Source organism: Panthera tigris, chromosome D2 (assembly GCF_018350195.1).
Source record: "Panthera tigris isolate Pti1 chromosome D2, P.tigris_Pti1_mat1.1, whole genome shotgun sequence".
NCBI classification, from domain to species: domain Eukaryota; kingdom Metazoa; phylum Chordata; class Mammalia; order Carnivora; family Felidae; genus Panthera; species Panthera tigris.
In genome coordinates, this window is record NC_056670.1 from 66,796,313 (window position 1) to 66,821,448 (window position 25,136).

Sequence of the window (25,136 nt, forward strand, 5' to 3'; positions counted from 1 at the left end):
TGGACCGCGAAATCGTGACCTGGCTGAAGTCGGACGCTTAACCGACTGCGCCACCCAGGCGCCCCTGTAGTTATAATTTTAAAATGTATAGCATATCATGAATCTGATATGTATGTATTCTTTCCAAAAAAAAATGACCTTAAGTAGTAAATTTATACCATCTAAACTGGAGGACCTCAGTAAATTTTTAAGCTCATTTGAATTTTGAGTTTATGGTGTAGCCTTCTTTCTTTCTGTTTCTAAAAACAGGTTAATTGTAATAGGCTATGGCTTAAATATGGTCATGCTATAGTATTAGGTTTCTGTAGTGTAGCTAATAAATATTATGACAAATTGTAGGCCATTGAATTTCTCTTTTTTTGCAGTTTGTTTATTTGTTCATTTATTCATGCATTCAGCAATCTTTATCAAGCATGAACTATATGTCAGTGCCAGGCAGGCATAATGCTTTAGATAGAAAATATAAGAACGTGTGAGATAGTTTTTGTCTTTAAAGAACTTACAGCTTTCTGAGGGAAACAGGTAATTAAAATACTGTATAGTGTGGTAAGTATAGTAATGGAGTAGAGCATACTGAAAAATCACTTGGGAAAGTCATCTGATTTTCTTTTGAGGGAGTCTTAGAAGGCTCTAGAGACGATGGTGAGTGAGTACTTTGTGTTGAAGAAACTATAAGAGGTTCAGTATGAGTACTGTGTAAAAGATTATAGCAAGAGGCAAGCCAGGCTAGTTATTGACACCTATGCTAAAGAGTTTGGGTGTCTTCTGAGAGCAGTAGGGAGCAGTTGGATGATTTTAAGGTGAGTTGTCATGTGATCAGATCTGTGTTTTGGAAAATCACTTTGGCCATAGTGTGAAGAACTGGTTGATTGGAAGAAGGGATCTCAGACAAGAAAACTCTTTTGGAAGCTGTTGGAAGCTTCCAATGTAGGAGATAGAAGTAGCCAGAGTAAAGAGACTATATGGAGTAGAATCAGTAGAAATTGGTGGTTTGTTGACTCTGGAAGTATTACTATTTACCAAGAAAAAGAAAGCAGGACGAGGAATTGTTTGGGAGAGAAGATGAGATTGTATGAGCAAAATATTGTTTTTGATACAGAGACTAGATTAATAACAACAAACTGGAATAATCTGCATCAGCCATTTCTGACAAATAAGATTTCCATGACCTTCAACTTTTTGTCCTTTTTTTTTTTTTTGTAAATTTTTAAAAATGTTTTTATTTATATTTGACAGAGAGAGAGACAGACAGAGCATGAGTGGGGGTGGGGAGCAGAGAGAGGGAAACAGAATCCGAAGCAGGCTCCACGCTCTGAGCTGTCAGCACAGAGCTCGATGCAGGACTAGAACTCATGAACCATGAGATCATGACCGGAGCTGAAGTCTGATGCTTTACCAACTGAGCCACCCAGGCACCCCTTGGTCCTTTTTTTTAAATAGAAGGGGCTTTGTGCTCGCTTCGGCAGCACATATACTAAATAGAAGGGGCTTTATAGATTGACTAACCTAACTGCCTCATTGTAGATGAATTTAAATGTCAAATCCTCTTGAACAGGCTTAGCATAGTCCTCCAGGCTGACTTAGTGGCTTTTACCACTTTGCACAATGCTCTGTTCGTATCTCCTGTTGTAAAACTTAATCAGGTAGTATTGTAATTACCTGTTCATGTCTCTTTCTGCCAAATGACTACAACTGCCTCAAAGGCAGGGATTCTGTTTTGTTCAATTTTGTAACCTCAGTACTTAGTATTTGATGCATTTATAGTAAGTGATGGCTTTAATATTGATGGATAAAACTGGAGCAAAGTTCGGTGGTCTAGTCCAAAACTGCTTTGTGGGAAAGATTTATGGCTAGATTAAACATGACAAAAACACCAAGAAATGACAGCTCTGAGGATTCTAAAATTAAAAACTTATATTGTACTTTAAATTAGAGCATCAAGACTGTATTTTGGATCACATTTTAAAATACTGGTAAACACCTAGGGACATCTTGGTGGCTCAGTCGGTTAAGTGTCCAACTCTTGATCTCGGCTCAGGTCATGATCTCAGGGTTTGTGAGTTCGAGCCCTGCATTGGGCTCTGCACTGCTCAGAGCCTGCTTGGGATTCTCTTTCTTTCTCTCTCTCTCTCTCTCTCTCTCTCTCTCTCTCTCTCTCTCTCTCTCTCTCTCTCTCCCCCCCCCCCCCCCCCCCCCCCCACTTATACTCTCTCTCAAAATAAATAAACAAAAAAATTAAAAAATAGAATAGTGGTAAGCATCCAAATGTAGTCCTTGGGAGACCTTCATTGGAAACCTGGTAAAAGCCTTTAACACTGAAGTGAAGAGACTCTTTAGTAAACTATTTGAAATGGAGCTTTTTAAACTTTTGAGTAAATTTTGTTTAATGCATTTCATGTACCAATTCTGACTTATTGATAACTTTATCACCCATATTATTACTTTGATGTATCCTAAAGTTGTTTAATCTAGTATCTGTCTGTGGCACTGGTGTAACATGTGTAGCTTTTGATTACCTGGTCCTTATGTGATCTCCAGTATCTCCAGTGAAGGTTTTTGTTTTCATTTTATTTACTTAGGCCTAAGACTCTCTAGCTGATTTCCTACCCTACCTCACTTAAGACATGATTCCCTCATCCTCTATCGTCTTCTTCTTTCTCCCTTCTCTCCTTCTTTTCTTTCTCCTTTCCTCTCTTCCCTGAGGCTTAATTGAAAGGTAATATAAACTTAACCTTTCCAAGATGTATTTGTTCTTTTTTTTTTTTTAATTTTTTAAATTTTATTTATTTTTGAGAGAGAGACGAGCATGAGCAGGGGAGGGGCAGAGAGAGAGAGAGAGACAGAATCTGAAGCAGGCTCCAGGCTCTGAGCTGTCAGCACAGAGCCCGACGCAGGGCTCGAACCCACAAACCGTGAGATCATGACCTGAGCCAAAGTCAGACGCTTAACTGACTGAGCCACCCAGGCGCCCCTGTATTTGGTTTTTTAGAAAATATTTATTTTTGAGAGAGAAAGAGAGCTGGCAAGCAAAGGAGGGGCAGAGAGAGAGGGAGACAGAGGATTTGAAACAGGCTCCGTGCTGTCAGTGCAGAGCCCAACACAGGGCTTGAACCCATGAAGCATGAGATTATGACCTGAGCTGAAGTCAGATGCCCAACTGACTGAGCAACCCAGGCATCCCAAGATGTATTTGTTTTTAAAAGGGGTAGTTATCAATATAAATAAATCTCAAATTTAATGGAATGTGTCAGAGGGTGAGTAACAAAGAAGAATCCGTTTTAATCAATCCATTTTAATAATCTATACTCCATTTACGAAAAGTTAGAGGCTTGTGATCTAGTGAAAACCAAAAATATTGGTAAGCACAGGATAATTTAAAGGGAGAGAGGTATTTTAGCCAAATAGCAACAAGGCAACACAAGAATATTTTTAAAATCTAAGCCTGTTTTGTTACTAAGTTTTTAAGCCCTTGCTCATTTTATTTAACAGCTCTTTCTTTTCCCCAAGGCACCATTTTTATTTGATACATTAAAGAAAAAAAGTTAACCTAGCTTTGGCTTCCTTTAAAATAAATAGAATTTTGACTTTGCCTTTCATTTGCTTTTGAGTGTGATTTTACATGAGGAAAGTAATTCACTATCAAAAGGGTAATTTGATTTTGTCTTCATTCTGAGAAGATGTTCCTAAAGTAATTCATATTCTTGAAATTTTTCCACTTTACATGTGATATATTTATGTCAGGAATGGTTTTTTTTTTTTTTTTAACGTGGTTTAAAATCTTGCATATAAAGCTGCTCTGAGTTAGTCTTTTTTTTTTTTTTTTTTTTACTGGGGCAAAGCAGTGAGAATTAATGTAGATGATTTTGAAGTGTTAGCGAATAACAGAGGAATTCCAGATGGCTATCTTGAAGCCCTAAGATTGTTGAAGCTCTGGGTCTGGCCTTGAGGAGACAGTAGCCAGCAAATGTTGAGTTTCATACTCCCATATCTCAGAGGAAAGCCTAATGGTTGACATTTGGAGTCTGGCAGGCCCTGTGTAGTTTGCTCTGATCTGCAGTTACCCCAATATACGGAGCTTGAAGTAGTTTCAAGACTGATAAAGGGATTCAGGTTTTCTGGATAGGTCCTGGGGGCTTATTTCTGCCTAAAACCTGATGGTTACACAGAGCCTACTCTAGACAGTTCAGAGCATTTATTACTTGTATTCTTACCTTGTCTCCCTAGACCTATACATTTATTATTTGTATCCTTACCTTATCCCCCTAGACCTATAATAACTTGTAACTGGTTCCAGAGGTGGAAGTAAAAGGGAAGCAAAGTACCTTTAGATGTAGATGTTCTACATTCTTCAGGAATCTATGTGAATCCTCTCATGGTAAAATTAATGAATCTTTGAGATTTAAGAATTAAGAAGTTCACGTTGTCCATTGGCTTATCTTATGAGTTGTAGCCTTAGCAGAGAAAAAAACCCCATCCCGTGCAGATGTTAGATCACTTCATTGCTTTTTCATTTTCTTAATTCAGATTATTGATGATGTTTTTGAAAGCATCATGGGGCGCTTGGGTGGCTCAGTCGATTGAGCATCTGGCTTTGGCTCAGGTCATGATCTTGCAGTTTGTGGGTTCGAGCCCCGCATCGGGCTCTGTGCTGACAGCTCAGAGCCTGGAGCCTGTTTCTGATTCCATGTCTCCTCCTCTCTCTACCTGCCACCCGCCCCTCCCCACCCCCCCCCATGCTCATGCTCTGTCTCTCAATAATAAATAAATGTTAAAAAAAAAATTTAAAAAAAAGTGTCAACAACTTTAACAGGACTTTAATGGTCAAGAACCTTAGAAGAGGCCATTCAACCCTGATAGCTGTTATTCCTTTGAAACAAAAGGCTTATCTTTATTGCAATTTTGGCAAAGCCTAGTAGGGCCAAATGAGGATACTGGCAGAGCAGAAGTGCCTGAGTATTTGGGATAAAAGAGAAGCAGGTCCAATGAATGGTAATAGGTGTCTTCCATATAGAGACTTCCTCATATTTCTGAGGGAAAGATAAAAATGACATTTATGGAGTACTTACTGTATTCCCCCACTATGCAAGACTGTTATGTAATCTTGTATGGTAGGAAGGCAGAAAGTGTAGGTCAAAGTGTTATTGAAAACTAGCCATTTTGACCATCATAACTACAATTTGAAACAAGATGATGGAAACACAAAAACAGTCCTAACCATGATTCTATCTGATCATAAATATGATAGCTGTATTTAATATCAATCTTCAGTAATGATTAATAAATATTCTTTGTGGCATTGTGGTGGACAAAATGAAGTATAAGATCGTGACTCTATCCTATCTTTAAGATTTAGGTCATTATAGTTTGGTAATTATGGGTTTCATCTTTCAGTATCAGGATCTAGTTTAGTTATCAGTGAATGTCTAGAAAGATGCATTAAAGGTGTTTTTGAAGTTGAAGGTTGAAACCCCCTAGTAGTCTTATGCAATCATTTAGTGAGTCATTTTGAAAAAGAAATAGAAAAGACTAGAAAATACCAAAGTGCGTTGCTTGAAGTAAAGTTAAATGTAGAATTATGAGACTTGTGTATACTGGGTTATGATATAAAATATTGTGGTCATAGTCAAAAAGCCACTGCTCTGGATAGTGAAGGAGAATGTATGCTGAGACATGAAGAAAGACATAGAATTTGAATCTATGGAAAAAAATAGGGAAAGAGGTCAGTGTAAGTAGAGCCATGGAAGCCATGGAAGGTGACATCATAAAGGAAAGACTGAGTAGACCATATTGAATGGAAGAGCAGAGTCTATCGAAATGGGAAATGAAGCTAGAAAGGTGTTTTAGTATTCAGTTGTGGAATGTTATTGAATGTTAGGGAATTTGGATTTTATTTTGTTGGTAGTAGTGAGTTTTTGAGGCTTTTGAAGCAAAATGATAGGTGTGATCAAAGTATTTATAAAAAAAAAAAAAAGCACAGACTAGTTTGGATGCTTTTGAAGGACCTCATCTAGTAGTAGGATATAGGAACCAGCACTCAGGTAATGGAATTGGGAACAGAAAGGAAGACAGAGGACTAAGCAACACCATAAAGAAAGAATATTATTTTCTGTTAACTGCTACCATTCATTTTTCCTTATATTTCATTATTTGCATAGCAACAGTGATGTTCCTAAAGGGCATATCAAATCATGTCATTTCTGCTTGAGTCCTCCACAGCTTCCTTTTGCAATTAGGTAAAATCTATGACCTACAAAGTCCTACTACCCTATCTCTTGTCTCCTATGGTCCAGCTGACACTGCTTTCTTTCTTTTCCACATGATAATTTTCATCTTATGGCTTTTGCACTTCTTTCCTCTGCTTGGAATACCCTTGCTCTACTAGCTCTTGTTATTATTTAGTTGTCAGGTCATCTCCTTAGAGAACAGTAATTGCTCCCCAGTCACTCTCTATCCTATTGCCTTTTCTGTCATCTTAACATTCAATCTGTCTGAATTATTTATGTTTGAGTTATGGGACTTCTTTTATAGAATGTAAGTTTCAGAAAGGCAGGGACTTTGCTTTATTTACCCTTAGCACATAGCAGTCATTCAGTAAATATTCATTGAATGAAAAAATGATTATATGTGTTATTGAGTATACCCATCACAAACAATATATGCACTTGAATTATAATGGCTTCAGTGAAAAATGACAATTACAAAATACTCGAGTTCAACAGACATATTATCATAATAAAATAATTTTATAGGATGTATATGGAAAACTTAATGAATTCTTAAAACATAAATAAATTATATGAAAAAGCTTCATAATTGGGAACATCTTAAAAGGTTTTTACCATGAAGGACATTATCTTGCTTATAAGAAGAGAATCGGTAACTAATTGATTCTTTCAGTTCATTAGGATATCATATAGTGCACTAAGACAAAGGTAATTTTGTAGAGAAATAGTTTACCTGATGGAATTCATGCTTCACTTGTGAGATCTTCATTTCTTTTTCATTCTATGAGTTGAAAATGGCAAGCATTTTTACAAGGTAAAGATTTATATATACTTGGAGACTAGAATATCATAAATAGTTTCAACTTTTTTGTGTTAGAATTTTTGATGTATTAGTTATCTTTATCCCAATGATTTTTACATGATAAAGAATACAATATTTTTTTCTAGACTATCAACATAGCCAGTCTCCATTTGACATGGACATTTTGACAGAGTGATTATTTTGGTCTACTTTACCTTAGAACAAAACAGAAGACTAAATCTTTGTGACCATGGGTTAAGGCAGTGGTATCTTAGTATATTACCTGACTATTTAGGATTCCTTGGAAGGAGGAGCATATCTTGACTGGTTTTAGCTGCCTGTTTTGGGTGCTTGTATAACATTTGTTTAAAAAGAATATGCACTTTGAAAAAAATATTTTATTTTTTAAGTAATCCGTACACCCAAAATGGGGCTTGAACTCACAACTCTGAGATCAAGGGTTGCATGCTCCACTGACTGAGCCAGCCAGGCGCCCCAAGAACATGCATTTTGTTTTAATGTTTCAGGTTTGTTTATTTACTTTGAGAGAGACAGAGACAGCACAAGTGGGGAAGGGGCGGAGAGAGAGAATCCCAAGCAGATTCCCTGCTGCCAGCACAGAGCCCGATGTGCAGCTCAAACTCACAAAACCATGAGATCATGACCTGAGCTGAACCAAGAGTCGGAGGCTTAACAAACTGAGCCACCCAGGCACCCCAGGAATGTACATTTTTATATATAGTGTGCACATTTTAGAAAAAATGTACATTTGTTAGGAGGAAAAAATAAATTACAAGATTGGTTTGGCAGAACTTTCACTGAAACTTTTACCTCAGCTAATAGCACTCAAAAGATACTTGCTTGCATTAAAGACAAGTTATGGGATTAGTGAAACTAAACTTTTATTATAGGTTTGAAATATATGACTGTAGCTGGATCAGAAGTCCACAGTTTGGGATTGGTTCAATAATTTTGGGAAGTTTAATCAAAAGCTCTTCCTAGCCTTGGTTCATTACTAAGATGTAAATCTCAGTATGAAAATACCTTATAGTAACTTCCTTAGCCTGATAAAGGGCATTTCTGAAAAATCCACAATTAACATCATACTTAATGGTGAAAGACTAAATGCTTTCCCCTAAAATCAAGACTAAGACAAGGATGTCTGTTCTTATGGCTTCTATTCAACATTGTTCTAGAGGCTCTAGCCAGGGAAATTAGGTGAGAGAAAAATAAAAGGCATCAAGATTGGAAGGCAAGAGGAACCATTTTTACTTGCAGATATTATAGTCTTATGTATAGAAAATCCTTACGAATCCACATATACAAAAAAAAACCTATTAGAGCTTGTAAACAAATGTAGCAAAGTTGCAGAGTTCAGGATTGACACACAAAAACTAGTTGTATTTCTGTACACTAGTCTGAAAATGAATTTATGACAATAATTCCACTTCTATTGGCATCCAAAAGAATAAAATACCAGGAATAAATTTAACCAAGGAGGCAAAATATTTGAATACTGGAAAGTACTACTTAACATTGTTCAAGTGATAGTACTCTCTATATTGATGTACAGATTCAATGCAAGCCCTGTTAAAATCCCAGTTTCTTTTTTAACAGGAATTGACAACTGATTTTAAAGTTCATATAAGCAAACCAGATAAGCAAAACAATCTTGAAAAAAAAAATTGAAAGGCTCTTACTTCCTAATTTCAAAACTTACTACCAAGCTACATAATCAAGGTAATGTGGTATTGGCCAAAGAATAGACTTACAGATTAATAGAATGAAGTCCAGAGATAATCACTCACATTTGTGTTGTGCCAAAGACATTTTTTCAACAAAGATATCAAGACAGTTCAGTGTCTTTTCAACAAGTGGTAGCTGATACAACTGGATATCTACAATGCAAAATAATGAAGTTAGATTGTTACCTCACACCACATATAATAATTATCTTAAATGGATCATAGACCTGAATTTAAGAGGAAAACTATAAAATTCTTCTAACATTAGAGTAAATCTTTATGAATTTGTGCTAGGCAATCGTTTCTTACCATATGACACCAAAAGTACAAGCAACAAAATAAAAAATTAGATACATTGAACTTTATCAAAATTAAAAACATTTGTGCTTCACAGGATACCATTAAGAAAATGAAGACAAATTACAGAATGGGAGAAAATACTTGTAACATGTATCCACTAATAGCCCTGTATTCAGAATATAGAGAGAACTCTTAGAACTAAACAATAAAAAGACAACCCAATATAAAAACAGGCAAAAGATTTGAATATCTATTTCTCCAAAGAAAATATACAAATAGCACATGAAAAGATGTTCAACATCAGTGGTCATTAGGGAAATGCAAATCAAAACTATGTGATACTACTTCACACTCACTAATGGCTAACTTAAAAAAACTCACTAACTTTTGTGGTCATCCATTCATTGTATCAGTCACTATTGATTGCTAGAAAGGTCCTAAAAAGTTGACTGACCTCATAGTTTGGCACTTAAAAAGTAGTGATGTCATCATCATCTGATGGCACTACTCAAATGACTCAACACTTTATAGTTACTTAAGACCTGTAATTAAACACAGATAAGTTTCCAATATAATATATAGTGCTACTACCTAATATGGCTTGAGTACTTGATAATGAGTAAAGTTTGAGCTCCATCGCATATAAGAAGGGTATATTTAAGGGTCTTTAATAACCTCTAATTAACAGTGAAATCTAACAGAATTAAGACCATAATGCATAATACATTGAAAGGTTGTACTAATTGTGCAAGTTTCTCTTAAGGTGTAATAAAATACAGCCTGATTGTATTTGTTAGGCCTTGAACAACAAAGTTTAAAAGTATAGTTGTGGAGGGAAGGAGAAATATCATTGTCCAGAGACCAGGAAAGAACTACCAATCTAATTTTCTGGTTTGGCAAATAAAATGAAGCTACTTCCCTTTTTTAGTCTGAAGATGGAGAACTGACACCTTTATTTTTAATTCATGTAAAAGTCCTGAATAAGATAATTTTATTCTTTGTACTTCTTTAGATAATAGGAGTCCAGTTACAGTACTGAGTTACTGAGAGTAACTATAGAATACAAAAAAGTATTTATGCATTGGAAAGTAGAGGATACTTATTTAACAGAGTTTTTCTATTTATAAAGCTATAGAACCAGATAAATGTAGATGCTAACATTATCAAACAGTATGTAGAGTACCATGTTGTTTGTCATGGAGACATATATCTGATACATTTATTCTTGTATGCAAGAAAATGAATATTTTAACTGTATTTTTATAAAGGGATAGGAATGCTGAAAACTGCAGACAAACTAAAAATAACTGTCAGAGTGCAGAGATGGGCACCTGTTAGAATTAAATGTTATATGAGATAGAGATGAAGTAATTGGTGGGTTTTGAAGATAAAATTTATGGTTAATAAAGGAAGCATAGCCAAGATAAAATTACACATCTAAAATGCAGTCTATGCAGTGAAGTCATTGCATTGCTATCTAGATAGATTCACAGTTTCTGAATTGACCTTTGTCAGAAATAGCTCATTAAGGTTAAGCTTTCTACTCCCAGACCCAGGCTGCAAGGTGACAGAGGCAGACTTAGACAAGAATTACATGCTAGAAATCAAGTGTTCTCAGAACTATAGCTGTATAGTTCCTAAAGTTGAAATCACTTCTACAACCAATAAGATGGGAGGAGAGGAGATCAGTAGGTCTTAAAAATAGCCCAGAAATGTTAAAACTTGAAACTCTAAAATTTTGTCTAGAAAAAAATAATTGTTAGACTTTAAATAATTGACATGGTGAATATCTTAACATGGTGAAGGTGTAGTATCTTTTTATCCAAGTGATTGCAGAGTGTGTATCTCTGTGCAGCTATAACTTGGTTAAGAAAACACTTCCTCTCAAACTGTGAATTTGTAATTTTAAAAAGGGAATAGTTTAATTACTAGACTTTTCTGATACATTTTAGATGATACAGTGTACTGTATCACTTTTTACTTTATATGCATCTTTGAGGAATATGTTTGATCCATAAAACTAGCCATACTTTTTATACTGATGCTCACAGTAATTATATAGCAGCAGGATTCTACTAGACTTTTTTTTAAATGTTTATTTATTTTGAGAGAGAGAGAGAGAGCGAGAGAGAGAGAGAAAGAGAGCACATGCAGGGGCAGGGCATAGAGAGAGGGAGAGAGAGAGAGAATCCCAAGCAGGATCCATGCTCCTAGCACAGAATCTGAGGCAGGGCTCGAACTCATGAACCACACTGTGAGATCAAGACCTAAGCATAAATCAAGAGCCAGACACTGAACCAACTGAGCGAAGCTGGCACCCAGAATTCTAGACTTTAAGGGCAATATGCTATTTTGCTAAATTCCTTTGCCACATATAGTACTTAGTATAGTGTAAATGCTCTGATAAATATTGGTTTAATAATAATAACTGCAATTCAACTACTTTTTCTTAAGCACCTTCTTCATTTAAAGAAATTTCTGTTTTGGTAGAAATTTTGGCAATTAAAGCATGCATGCCAAGAGATACATCAGTAAGAAATCTTTTTATTACGTGAAGAGATTTCTTTGGTATCTTGCATTTTTTAACCTTTAAAAATGAAGAAATTCAGATCTGTTTGATACAGTTTAGCTTTTGCAGAGAAGAGAAGTTCTTTTGTACTTCTATTTTTCTATGTATTCTAGTGAATAATGCCAATTGAAAGTCCCGTGGGTGTTACTAGTGGAAAAACCACAGATCTAAAGGAGAACTCAGTAATGAGAATAGAATTTTCTAATATAGTTACTTGCTAACCAGTTCTTGAAGACAAATTTGCTTAGAAAATAATTAACAGCCCTGGGATAAACACATGACATGTTGCTTATACTCATATTTTCGAACTCAAGAAAAGTTGAAACTTAATAAGCTCATAAGTATATGATTTCCTTGTTTTGTTACTTTGGGGAAAGCTAATGGAGAAAGGTAGACTTTAATACTAAACATGGCTTGAGGGCTAAGTTGTTGAAAAGGATACCTGGAATCCAACACAGCTTCTTTGTGGATTCGTAATCTGTTAATGTGAGAATTGTACCAGAAGTCAGAAGATATTTTCTTTTCATCTCTACTACTGGTAGGCTGTGGATGTTATATAAATTATCTGGTTTCTTTGAGTCTTGCTTTTCCTTGGCAGTAAAAGGAAGAGACCTAGATGATTTCTGAATTCCCTTCCTACATGAAGTTTTAGAGTTCTGTGAATTTTAAGTTCAGTAATCATAGGCATATTAGAAACTTTAGAAACTTTATTATTATTCTGTTGTCTGCAAAGCATTTTCCTAATATAAATACATGTGCAACATATGTATTTACAAATACATACATAAATGCAAATGCATGCAACCCCTCCTCCCAACACACACACAAAATGAAAAAAACAGCTGGAAAAATGAGTTTAGAATCTCTCATCCTTCAACCTTTGGGACTTTGTAAAATATCTAAAGATTATTGTAATACATGGTGCCATAGTTACAATAATAAAAGCCTATTTTGTAAGTAGTTATTTTATAATGATAAAAAAGTACTTATTTTAAAATGATAATATTTTATAATTCTATAAAACTAGAATTTACCTTGGGAAGCATATGTGTCTGCGTGTATATAAATAATATAAACACATTCCTCAAAGCTGTATACATGCACACACACACACACAGGTAGATATGAATTCTGAAATTTAAATACTACTGAGTATTTAGGACCTTGTACCTTTTGGAAAAATACTTACCACTGACTTCTAAGGAAATGTAACAAGTTAATCTGTAAACATTACTGTGCTAAATCCTAGTCACTTTTTTTTTTTTTTAATTCTCTAACTAGTTTATATTTTCTCAGGCTCCAGAAATTCTGTTTTGTGATTGTAACTGTATTGTATTGCTGTATCAAATCAGTCATTTTAATAGGCCCCTGTGATCACTAGATGAGGTATGTCATACCAGGAGGGAAAAGCACGTTGCTGTTACACAGAACTTTAAGGAAGGATGGTTTAGCTTGTTTGAAACATTTTATTTATAAACAATCTGAAGAGAAAGTAGCTGTAGGTCAATGTATTAGAATCTCTCTTCCTTACCATTTGAAGAATCAAAGTAGTTTTTCAATAATGTCCTCATTACTTTGATAGTCTGCCAAGCCCTAATTTTGGGACATCTCCACTGTCCCTTACCCCCACCCCATTTAGAGTTCTTAAGGCTTCTTGGGAACCAGAGTTGTGCTAAGTCCACTAGAATTTATACTGTCTTTAACTGAAACCTCCTTAGGAGTCAGTCATTCCCACTTATTGTCTCCCTATAGCATTTAGCATTTAGCACAGTGACTGTTCAACTTTTTTTTAAATCCCCCCCAGAGAGTGTGAGGCAAAATCACATTCTAGTTTACGGATACGGCTTCACTTTCTCTAAAATTAAGTATAGAATTGAATGATCCTCAAGATCTCTTCTAGTCCAGAAAATTCTGAGATTTCAAGTACCCAATCCCACTTTTTACTCTCAGATGTAGTTTTTGGACCAAGGGCTAGGACCCATTATCTCCTAACTCTTAAAGGCATTTCTAGTATATTATTATGACTTCCACTTCCTCATTTGCTGAAACTGTGGACACCAGGTTCAAACTTCATCTTCTCTATTTTCTGCTTTTATACTTTTGGCTCAAATTCTTTGACTCTTCCCACCCCAGCTTCTCTTTTGAACATCTAATGCACAGGGTGGTATGAACAAGAATAACAAAAGTTTTTACAATAACCGAAATGAAGAAGTAACCTGAATTTCCACTGATAGGGGAATGGTGTAATATAGTCATAACTTGCAGCAGGTAAAAAGAATGATACAGACTTCCATGTGTGTTTATGGAGAGATTTCCAGGCACATTAAGTAGAAAAGCAAATAGAAAAATAGTATTTTCAATATGATCTCATTATGTTAAAAAGTACCACAATCATCTGTGTAAATACATTAGAAAATTTCTGGAAAGATAAATGTCAGATTGGTACACTTGTTACCTCCAGGAAAGGGAGTGGGAGTCAAATAGAAACTATTATGTTGATTTTATTGTTAGAGTTTTTGTAATAAAAGTGTATATTGTGAATATTATATATATTGTGTATATTAAAAAGGTAATACATATGATCCTATTAATACATTTCCATAGATAATAAAGCTGGAAGGGGCCTTAGAAAATCATCTAGTCTGGTATCCTTATTTTATGGATAAGGAAACCTAAGCCCATCTAAGTTATATTCTCCACCAAGTTGATTAATGACAAAGTCAAGATAAGAATCTAGATTTTCTGATACCCAAAACCAGAACTTTTTCCACACTGCCTTCTAGGTACAGCTAAAATAAATGTTTTTCATGAAGTGTTTCCTGATTGTACAAAGGGATATCTTCTCTAAATTCTTATCTGTACATTGTTTGTATCACTTACATGAATTTCACCTACACTACCTTATAATACAACGTCCTTCCCTTCTGGATCATATATATCACGTGAGGGAAAAAACTTTAACTTGCTCGTTTTTATATCTGACACACATTTTTTGGATAACAGGTGCTCAGTGAATTAATAATTAATATTTTTGTTTGATTTTTGTGGCAAGCTGTGCACCTCATGTTAGATTAAGAGGGGAAAGTTAAATGCCAAACCAAATAAACAGCTGTGGGGATTTTTTTGTTTTTGTTTTTTGCTATTTTGTGAAGCCAGCAACTTCAAGATAGAAAGTATTTTAGGAAGGCACATAGTGAGATATTTACTACCCTGCAAATATCTTCCCTTTCCAAGGAAAATACTTTGTTCTCCACTCGTGCTTCAGAGAGAACAGTTTGTCCCCATAGGATATTCTAGGTAATATGACCCACTTAGGAAATATGTGGTGATTGTGCTTCATAATGGGACCTCTGCTAAAGTTGTTGTACCATGGGAAAATGCCTCTTGAGTGTGATGGTTTTACAGATGAAAGTACATTTTTCTCTGTATTTGAATTGGTACAGCAGACCAAGAAACTCAATTATGACTTAAAGTTTTACTATAAATAGCATAGAAGATGTGATAGATCTTTTTGTTGTTGTGAAAACATTTCCTCAAAATGTTTTGGAGTTTATATAAGCATATTGCCCCTGATGTATTGTCACCCTGTTCTGTCTAAATAGCTCTATAACTTGATATTAGCATCTTACTAAATTTCAGCTTGCTTTTTGAGATATAGTCTTCTTCTATGATTTTTATCTGCAGTTGTTTTGTTTTTGATTTTTTGGTAACTTGGTTTATTCTGTTAGCTGTTTAATTTGACATCATTAAAAGCCTGCAGAATTTTTTAAACAGATTCTTTCATGAAAGTTCCCATTATCAGCTAGAACATTGTGTTTGGGAAGATTCTTAGGAAGACTTTTTTTTTTTTTTTTTTGAAAGGCTAATGTTTCTCTTAGTTTAGAATTAATAACCTTAGGACAAAATCACAGAATGCTGAGTATTTCCATAAATGCTTCTAGCCAAAGAGATTGTTATTGAAAGGGCCAATTGGTGCTCATAGGTTTTCATCTAGTCATGCTTACTATACCAGAATTCAAAAGTGTATGTGTGTGTGTGCACACGTGTGCCTGTAGTTTTATTTTATTTATTTATTTATTTATTTATTTAATTTTTTTTAACGTTTATTTATTTTTGAGACAGAGAGAGACAGAGCATGAACGGGGGAGGGTCAGAGAGAGGGAGACACAGAATCCGAAACAGGCTTCAGGCTCTGAGCTGTCAGCACAGAGCCCGACGCGGGGCTCGAACTCACGGACCGCGTGATTGTGACCTGAGCCGAAGTCAGCCGCTCAACCGACTGAGCCACCCAGGCGCCCCTGTAGTTTTATTTTAAAGTGCAGTTATGAGTTTGGCTCATTTGAAAACTATGAAGTAATTAAAATAGAGATAAGACTTTACTAAATAGTTACTAAATCTGTAACTAGTGAATTTCAAATATGGTATATTGAAACTTGTTCTTGCTTTGTTGAGCATTTTATTAGAAATTTTAAAAATTATATTTAGCACATTTTGATCTGCTATGCTTGGAAGAAAAGATTTTAGAGGTTAGTTTTTCACTGTTCTTGTTCATAGTTTTTTTTAACTTTCATAGAAATAAAGATTGTAGATTAATTTACTCATAAAATTAATAGGCCTTTGTCATTTTCTAAGTTTTTAATTGGCTGTAGAATTTGCTATAAGAAAATTCCTTTTATTTTAAAATTGTAGTCAACAGTGCTTAGTTTAGTAATATTTGAATGGAATGGAAAAAATGATTTTTGTTTTTTAATTCAAGTATAATATATAGTGTTATATTAGTTTCAGGTGTACAATATAATGATTCAGCAATTATATATATTAGTGTTTATCATGACATATATACTCTTAACCCTTCACCTGTCTCACCCATTCTCTCCCCACCCCCCTCTAGCAGCCACTAGTTTGTTCTCTATATTTAAACATCTGTTTTGAAAAAACAGATTTTTAAACATTAGCTTGAGGGCATTTTCTGGTTAGTGCTTTAATTTAAAAACAGTTTTTTTTTCAAATGGTAGTTCTTTATGGAGAAACATTTTTAGAAATGATATAAAGAACTGTATTCTATTTGTGATTTCATGGTTTAGGCATAGCAAAGCTGGAGCTCAAACAGGTGTTTGAACTTGGCAGCTTTAATTTGCAAAGTGGCTCTACCTCTCTCGGTAAATGAAGGTTAATTAGAGGTTTCTCAACCTATTTGATCGAGCTTTTAGTACTGTAGTACAGAGGGGTTGTATGCTAGTACAGGTCCAACAGACAGAGGTTAGAAATAAACAATTGTTAAGAATCATTCATCTTTTAGCTTTAGTTTTACTTTTTCCACCAAAGTACAATTTGACCTCTTTCTCTCTACCCCCTTCCCACCCTTTGTACTTTTACGTGAGATAACTAGGAAATATGTTGGAAGTTTTGTTTTAGGAATTGTTTCAAATTTCCTTGATCCTTAAAATTTAGCATTTGTTTTGAACACCAATCTAAGATGACTTGAGTATCAGTCTAAGATGACTTCCGCCTGATGGTTAAATGTCAATGCTAATGTCTCTTTAAGAATCTTATACACCATTAACCCCAACATCATGTTTTCTAATTTAAAATCTTTGGTGGAAATGAGAGTTCATTTGAAGTGGCTTCATTTCTGGCACTGACAAAGGACCCCTAAAGAGAATTACAAACAACTGATAAGCACTTACTTACTAGGTATTGACTGTGTGCTAGGTACTGGGGATAGGATAAAAGGAGAAGTCCTGGATTCTGCTTTTGAGGATTTATAGTCTAACTAGATAGAAGACAAAATACATATTATAAAGCCCCCATAAGCAATATAATAATTAAGTGCTAACTTGTGTGTATCCCAGATGGGAGTTGAGTTAACCTCATAGCAGCAGGTTATCATAGGCTAAAACTAGCATAAACAACTTAGTTACGAGTGCTTGACTTGTGTGCTTCTGTCTAGGCATTTGCCAAAATTGGTTTTATCATATTTTCAATATGTTTGAAAGGGCTTTCAGGAAAAATGCTGCATCTGAAGCTTTTTTGCTCTTTTAATCATTAAAATATAGTTTGTCACTTATTCTGGAATGAAAGTGAACTTTCAGCTATTCAGCATGTATAAGATTCATATAGACCTGGGACTACATTTAAAGACTGTGATAAAGTCTTCTTAATCTATAGTTGCTTTCCTGATATGCTGTGACATATCATGTCACAGCTAAAATACAGAAGTCATTTTTAGTGGCTGTTTTTCTTACTGAGGGGTGTCTACTATGGTTTTCCCTCTTTTGTAGTTGCAGTGTTGGTGAATACCCAAGTGTCTTGTGAAAAAAGCTTTAACTGGGACATGGGACAGTTAAATCTGCTATAGCTCTGGGTAAATAAGGAAAACTGAAAGCCCATTTCCTTAGCTCTCCAGAATCTCTTCTATGTCATTTTGGTTTGGAGTACTATTGAAGATGTTCCTTTTATTTTAGTAAGCCCTATATGATGAAGTCTTAGAAACTTCTGTGATTATGTTTTTCCCTTTGTGACTTACATTTCTTCTGAGTGCTTCACAATTTATCCTTTAATAGATAACCCCAAACAAGATGTTTCTGTGGGAAATATGTGCTTCTGTAAACTTTTTTCTAGTACATCAACTTTAGATTACTGATTTCTAAAAATTTCAACATGCAGCCTATCTCTTAAGTTTGCATAAAAACTGATACTGGAGGTTTATATGGCATTTTATGCCATTACAAAAAAATCTATTTTTCATAATATGCTTTTTTTTCTAATATTTTTACCCAAAAGTAATTAGAACAATATTAACCCTTTAAACTACTCTAAAATTAAACGAGAAAATTTGGGTTTTCTAATTTGAAAAGAAGGGAGAAATCTGGAAATGAAGAAAGGATACACCAAGATTTTTTTCACCAAAATCATAATGACTAGAATTACAAAGTATAGTCCCTTGAAGCTTAAAAGAGGGATTTTTGAATTTAAAAAAGAAAATGGATAGTCCTGCTTTACACAGTGAAATTCTTACAGGGATTTATTACACTAATAAAAAATGGAAATAAAATCAAACCACTTTAGATCAGTTCTTTAATAAAATATTGCTACTGTTTATATATATATATATATATACAAATATATATATATAAATATATATATACTATATATATATATTTATATATATATTTATATATATATAGTCATGGAAGACAACCATCATAGTTTTCCTGAGCCATCTGTTGGTGTCACTGACAAATATGTACTCTTTGGTATTTGGATCATTGGTGTGACCAATTACGGCATTTTTCTCTAGGGTTGTAATGTCTGTATGGTTTTTCTATCTTGATTCACTTTATTCCAGTCTGATTCACAATTATCCCTTTACAGAACAGCTTGTATTTGGCATAGCTGTAAAAAAAAAAAAAAAAAAATCCAGTCTTTTCTAAATAAGGTTCTTTTTCAATCGGAAATTCCATCTTTGTAGTTAAAACATTTGTAAACATAACACAATTTAGATAGAGTTGAATGACTTTGCAAGACTGCTATTTTTGTAATGCAGGAGGCTTTTCCTAAAGAGCAATTTGGTGATACTGGGCTCCTAGAACTCCCTTGAAAGCAGTTGGAATTTACTGCTGTATGTATTGGGTCAGATGAAGGAGGAAACATGCATTTTCTGGCTTGCAATGTTCAGGAAATATTGGTATGTTTAGAAGAAATTACTGAATACATTTTGGGTGTTATTTTTCATCATTTCAAAGGATCCTTCACATATCTTTTGTCCCCTGAGATTAGAGATGTTGGTGATCCCAAAGATATTTCAGGACTTTCATCCTGTTAGATCTCTAGTATCTGAAAGGAAATACAGCCAAGTTGGGCAAACTTATTCTCCAAATTCTGTCACCTTCTTTGGTTGGAGCAACAATTTTTATATTCTTATTGGAATATACTTAGGCGAGCCATACAAACTGCCCTGCAGAACAGCCAGGATTTTGATTGGCAGTGGTAACAAAATGGAACATGTTCCCTCAGACCGGCTTCTTCTTCTTTTCATATTCATAGAACAGTCTAGATTTGTTCTATAATCAAAGTGTAATGGCACTTGTGCAGCAATCATTCTTGGACAGAAGGCTATGTTGGTATTGAGTTAAGGCTGGAATCATACAAAATAAGTATTAGATTTCTGATTTTTCTCTCATTGAATTTTTTTCCTGGGCTTATACAGAGGAGAGTCAAACTAAGATTTAGACAGATACAAATAGAAACAAGTCATAAATTTGAACACAGTTTTTTACTGATAAAATTTGTCTTTTAGGAGACATTGTAATTGTTTTTACTCTGCTGAATACTTTTTCCTTTTCAGAAGGGTTTTAAGAAGTAAAGTAGTTCTTATGACATGTTCATATTTTACCTGCTAAAAATGCTCAGTGCCCTAATATAACACTGAAAATATTTCTGTTTATCAGAAGAGAGCATGCCCAGAATTGCAGCCAGGTGTTTTGTGAAGCTGCCTCCGAAAGAAACTTTCAAAAACTACACTTCAGTTGAGCCCTTTGTGATCGGAAAAAAATATGATACAGTATAATAAAAGAGAAAGAAGGGAAGGGTTATGTAACTTTGAAATAAAGATAAACCAAAACATTAATTCTCTGTCATTGTCAGGACTGTGGCATATTTAACATTCTGTGTATCTTATTTTTTTAGGGATTTTCAATGCCCAATAAATACCTCAGGATTATTATTATTTTTTTAATCATACATTAGTCAACAGTTGCTCTTTGTTATTACCCTTTTCCTGCCCTAAATTTCACTCTCCCAAACAAAACAAAACAAAACAAAACAAAACAAAAAACAGCCCCACATTTCAATTTCAGGGAAATTTTTCTAAAATGGGACTTTAAAAATAATCCCTGGCTAACTTGACTGAATTGGCAGATATTCCGCAATGCCAGACCCATTTGCCCTCTGCCAATAGTAAGCATGGTCGCTATTTTTAATCATTTAGCTTCGTATTTCAGGTTACTTATATTCAGTACAAATTATGGATATTCATCTTCCAGGGATGTGTTCCTTCTTAGGCCAGAGTATTTCTTTTCCATTTAAGTAAAATGTGTCTTTCTTCTAAGTGAGTACACTTCCTTAAAATGAACTATTATACTAATCACATCTTGTTATAAAAGCATTGTGCTATTTTCATTTTATAATTCTAAATGAACATTTGTATTCCAAAGCATTCTTCAAGCATGTTGTTTGTGCTGTGTAGAATCATCATTTTATTAAAGATAAGTAACAGTATTTCTTCATTTCCCTCTACAACCCTGGACTATAATTTGGTATAATAAAATAGTTGCACTGGGCTTGTGGGTAGGAGTGGGGCTGTGAGTCTTAGAATTACACTCTTATAGAAGAGTAGGCTAATACTTGCTGTGTGCATTTTGTGTGTAAAACTAGGGCAGTATCTTACAGAACGTTATCACTGTCTCAAATCTGACTTGCCAGCACGTAGGAAGTTTGTTTTGGTTTCAAAATGTACTTTACCCCATGGTGGCTGGCAGGGTACAATACTATTGACATCACTGTGTTTCAAATAGAAAATTAACAAGTAGCTACTGTTGTGATTGCAGATTGCCTTCCCAGTCCCTGTGAGAGAATGCTTTTTCTTTGGACAGCAACACTTCTCAGCCCCTTGGTACCATTAAATCAGCCAATGGGGGCTGCCAGAATAGGGATGAACACCAACAAAAAGCTGAAGAATAGAAAAACTGTTAATAATGCAAAAATCTTTAATCAGTTTCCAAATTGATGTGAAAGATAAATAATTGTTAAAAATTTCTCTCCCACCCACAGCTAAGTTTTGACAGTAGGCCAGGTTCAGAGCCTGATCTCTCCAGAGAGGAGAATCCTTTCCCTCCACCCAAACCCCTGGAGAGTTGCCAAAGGAAAATAAGCTATTTTGTATTTAGAACAAATTGCCACTGTTTTCTCCAGTGATGTAGCCCTATTTCCCAGACTTTGAAACTTGGAATACAGAAAGTTCTTGTGTGACCAAAGAAGAAATATGGTGAATGAATGATCAAGTTTTTTGTTTTTTTTATAACCAAATACTCATAAGCAGATAAGGGGGTGAGGGGGATGAGATGTATACATGGAAGCTAAATTCAGTGCAGAATGGATGTCAAATGAACAGTTTTTGTTAAATCACTTTGGAGATTTGGTTCCTTGTGGAGGTTTTCAGTGAAGAACATATGCCTCTACAACCAGATTTTAATTATTTTTTTTTCAAATGAGGCTGTCAAAAATCAAGTTTTCCTTATAGATGAATGCAGGACAGTTTTAAAAATTGTTTATGTGTCTGTACTATAGGCTTTAACTGATCAGCAGTCCTGTGATTTTGTAAAACTGCAGTTGCTAGTTTCTCATGTTATCAGATGGGATAAAACTGTTCATTTAATTTTTTTTTCTCTCTTGCATTGTAGAGTATTTCTTTTTAGACTTTTCCCTCTCTTACCTTGGTTTTCTTAGCTTTATGTCTTTTCTGGTTTTTTTCTTAGTAATTGCCTTCCTGCCATTATACTTGTTGTTGTTACTATTTCTTGAACAACAGCTGGAACAAAGGCCAAACTTAAATTGAATTTTCTGTTTGCTAGGAGGCTTATTAATAAGGTTAGAAAGTTGAAATTGGTGACCAAAAAACTGGATTAAAAAAATGATCTGTGGGGGCTCCTGGGTAGCTCAGTCGGTTGAGTGTCCCACTCTTGATCTCAGCTTAGGTCTTGATCTCAGGGTTGTGAGTTCAAGCCCCATATTGGGCTCCACGCTGCGCAGGGAACCTACCAAAAAAAAAAAAAAAATCTGTGAAGTTCATTTTACATTGTCTTAGTCCCCTATCCCTGTAAATGCATCGATAAATCAGTCTACTGACTGTAATTCTTAATCCTGTTTCACTATTAAAAGAGATGCTGACCCTAGAGTTAGATTGGAGATTGTCAGGAACTCTACAAGTAGTCATCTTTGGTGGCAACTTCAGTGGCACACAAATTTCTAGTGTACAGTTCTGGCATCCATAAGCAGATCTCTCATGAATGTCGACCTGGCATCTGAATATACTGTTTGGAGGCCCCAGTATTGTTACCTCAACTTTGTGAGTTAGAGAGTCCCAGAAATATCCACTAGAAATTATGTTACGTTCCTCCTTCCCACTGTGTGCCAGTTATTCTGTTTGTTATTGGAAAAACTGAAATGACTAAAAATATGGACTCAGTCTTATCTAGAAAGTAACAAAAATATAGTAATTAGTATGAAAACCAACTATTAATTTTCTGAGGAAGGATGTAGCAAGGAAGGTGTCATAGAAGAAATAGTAGTTTGGCTGTGGTCTGATAAATGAGTTAGATACGCACTAGGTAGATAGTAAAGAGGAGGACATTCCGGGTAGAGAAATGGGTAAGTATAAAAGACATTTGGTTTGTGGAAGAGGTTTGCAAGGGTATGGGCAATAGAAAGTGTGGCTAGAAAAGTGGTAGGCAGAAGTCCAAATTATAGCATCTTCAAACAGATAAAAATTACTACTGGCACCACAGCATCTTGACGTGTCATAATAAGGTGCCACTGATTGTTTACTGATAATCATTGTTATTGACTGAATGGCACTTCGTCCTCTTCATATCTGAGATGTAAAGACTAAATAAAACTTCAACCCATATTGAATCTGTGCAGTTTGAGAAAGAATGTGTCACTATTTTGTCCTCATTAATTTATTGAGTCCTCACGTCTCCCCGTCTCTTCTCCCTAACTCCATTCTCCCTCACTCTCTCAACCTTTGAAAAACATAATCCTAGCTATGATTCAGAAGTGATATTCTGAATTCTAAAGTTCTGATACTGATCTGTAGCAATTTGCTCTAGTAGTTTGAACATAGATTCCTGGAGGTTTTGAGATACAGTGTAAAATAGTGCAAGATTTATTTGAAGTCTTCTTTTGTCTTAAAAGTGTACTTTGCATTTGTGTTTATTTTCCTATAAAATGGTGTTTTCTTCCAAATCTTTGAGGAAAAGTAGGACTTCAGAAGGCATATTACTGTATGTTTAACCTTCTGCCTTTAAATATTCTGGCTTTCTACCCTAAGAACTACTTAGATTTTATTTGGAGAAAGTGATTTTAAAAAGTCTTCCAAGAGTGAATAACATGTATCTCAGCCTTAACTGATTTTATTCAGTTGTATAGAGATGAGCCCTTCAGTACTAAGATGGACAGTGTGACTGTGGAATAATTTATATTAATATAATATTATATAGTATATATAATTTACAGTTTCATTATAACACTTGTTGATATTTCTATCTGGTTATTTGATAAGATATCAATTGAATTACGATGAATATTAAAGCAGCTTTTTTTTTTTAATAGAGTCCCAGCTATTCAACTAAGTTTTTATTTTGTTGTCATTAAGCCTCACAACACCATCATCAGTTCTGATGCTAGGGAAATGCCATTTACCAAGTTACTACCTGGGAGCACTTAATAGTCTGTTTATTTTTTGTGAGGCAGATAATAAGTAAGTTGTAAGTGAAAACATATAATTAGCACATGCCATTTTATGAGAATCGCTTGTCTAAGTTTTCTTATTTCACAGACAGAATAAGCTGAACAGAATATGATCATATTTGTTTTTGTAAATAAGATCCATGACTTTATATCTGGATCCATTTTTAATGTCATTTTTCATAAGAAAAAGAGGTAGGCAGATTTTTTTTGTAACTTTAGAGATTTTTGAAGCTTTTCAACACTAAATTTTAGAGAAACATTGAAATAAAAATGTATAGGATAAGCAGCTAGTTGCTGTCATGTGCAGAAGTGTTGTGTAGGGAGTTGGGAAACCTGGCCACAAGCCACTGCAGTTTTGAAGAATGTGGCTCAAGGGAGGACTCTCAGCCCATTGCGTAACTTGCAGCAGAGAGGAAAGTACAAAAACTGTCCCTATCACTTGACTTGTTTTCCATTTTGATTTAGTTACTTGGCACAGTCTTGGTATCCTGTAGTGGGGGAATGAAAGACAAGCAAGTTCCAATGAAGGACCGTGCCTCCGAGGGCATCAGCCAATGGATGGTTTGTGAGACCTGGCAGGTGTTAAATTTCATATTGTTTTGGAGCAGAAGGATTAGAGTTTCAAGAGACGGCTTGAAAAAACATCATCCTATAGTACTTGCAATTTTTTTTTTCTAAAAGAGAATTCTTTCCTCTCTCTTCCCTCAACACTGTGTGCTTCTTGTGGTGTATATACCTCTGCTTTAAAATATCACAGCTACTAGGTAAGAGGGGCCATTTTATAGCAAAATCATTTCTCCTCATGTTCTGTGATATTTCAGTTTGGCAGTAGAGTTTACAAGGTTTGAAATCAAAAGCAGTGTTGGTTCCTTCAGGGAAAAATGATCCCAATCTACCAAAATAAAAGCCAAACAGACTCTAATTGTTCCTTTTCCCGCTGGGGGCTTGTCCTTTTTGAAGGTATGGGT

The 25,136-nt window shown here is 34.9% G+C and overlaps 1 protein-coding gene across 7 annotated transcripts in view; it reads left to right on the plus strand.

The window, feature by feature from the left end:
* Positions 1-25,136, plus strand: part of MXI1 (MAX interactor 1, dimerization protein) — a 111,029-nt gene that overhangs the window by 43,361 nt on the left and 42,532 nt on the right. The window lies entirely within an intron of this gene.